The following is a 1,662-nucleotide window of genomic DNA, read 5'->3' on the forward strand; positions in this document are numbered from 1 at the left end:
GCAGGGCCATGGGTCAGTGAGGGGCACAAACTGCTTTTGTTTACAAAAATCACATGCATCAGGTTGGATTCCGATGTTTTTTGTTTGAGCTCCGATGCAATATTTTGTTGACATTTCCCGTTGAAATCTAATTATGTTGAGCACTGAAACAGTCGAGTACCGGGTTCTACAGTATGTACAGTGCAACCTGGGAATAACTGCCACTTCAAAGAAGAGTAGGCCTTAATGATGAGGAGGTTGGATGGAATAAAGCTTTTGAGACCTTCATTTGCTGATGAGGCATTATTCAAAATATAAAGCAAGAGTTACAAATATTAAATGGAATGTGGGATTTACAAAATAAGAATTAAGAAAAATTAGAAATTGTCAGAAATGAAATGGACTACTTCGAGATCAACATCCTAGGCATTGGTGAGCTGAAATTTATTGGGCCCAGTTTATTGGGTCTGTACTGGCTTTTTTCATGTAACACATGTAGATAATGAACACACTCATACAATGCGCATAGCATTTAAGGAAACAAAACAGTGGAGGAAGTTGTGTGCTTAGCCAAAAAACAAAAACAAAGCCCTATATAATAACAGCATTTTTGTGTAAAAATGCCGTATTCAAATATACCCACCGATCATTAATGTCAAAGATGAGGACTAAAGATTGGAAAAATTAAGATATTTGTCAACTTTTGTAGTCTGAAATTGATCAAGCATACAGTGAAGAGGCATTGATCATTACTGGTAATTGGAATGCAAAAATTAAAAGCACACTCACTGCCATCGAATCATAGACAGGATAGAACTGCTTCTGTGGGTTTCTGGGACTTTACAGAAGTGGAAAGCCTGGTCGTTTTTGAACTGCTGACCTTGCAGTTAGCAGCCCTACATGTAACCACTATGCTATGTGGGCTTCTTGAAGAAGGATCAGTAGATGGAAAATGTGGTGTAGCGGATTCCACATTGGGCTGCCAATTACAAGATCAGCAATGTGAAACTAGCCACTACTATAAACAGTCTTGGAAACCCACAGAGACAGTTCTGTCCTATTAGAATTGACCTACTGGCAATGAGTTTTTTTGAGTGATAAAGGGATTGGATGATAAAATTATGTAAGATCAGTGACTTAATTGCAATTACTCTTTTCAACAATAAGATGACAACTATACATATGAACTTTGCTGGGTGTGATACATAAGAATCAAGTTGACTACATCTATGAAACGATAGCAAGAAGCTGAGTATCATCAATTAGATCTAGACAAGGAGCTGACAGCGGAACAGACCATCTTTTGCTCATATGCATGTTAAGTTGAAGAAAATAAGTCCACAGGAGCTAAAGTACAACCTTGAGCAAATAGAACCGTGAACTTAGAGACCATGTTAAGGATATTACACATTGAACCCTAATGACAACACTAGATGATTGTGGGATAACACCAAGAACATATCAAGAAAAAAATGTCTTCAGAAAGGAGTGAAAGAAAAAAAAGACTAAAAGGGATATTAGTAGATACTCTGAAATGTGCTTTTGAACATGGACTAGCTGAAGTGAATGGAATGGAACAATTGGTAAAGTGAGATTACAAAAGGTGGCTCAAGAAGACAAAGTATAATGAAATATGCAAAGATCTGGAATTAGAAAACCAAAAGGGAAGAAACATGCTCAACA

Source organism: Echinops telfairi, unplaced genomic scaffold (assembly GCF_000313985.2).
Source record: "Echinops telfairi isolate 266 unplaced genomic scaffold, ASM31398v2 ScPeMD7_7468;HRSCAF=8506_0, whole genome shotgun sequence".
Lineage (NCBI taxonomy): Eukaryota > Metazoa > Chordata > Mammalia > Afrosoricida > Tenrecidae > Echinops > Echinops telfairi.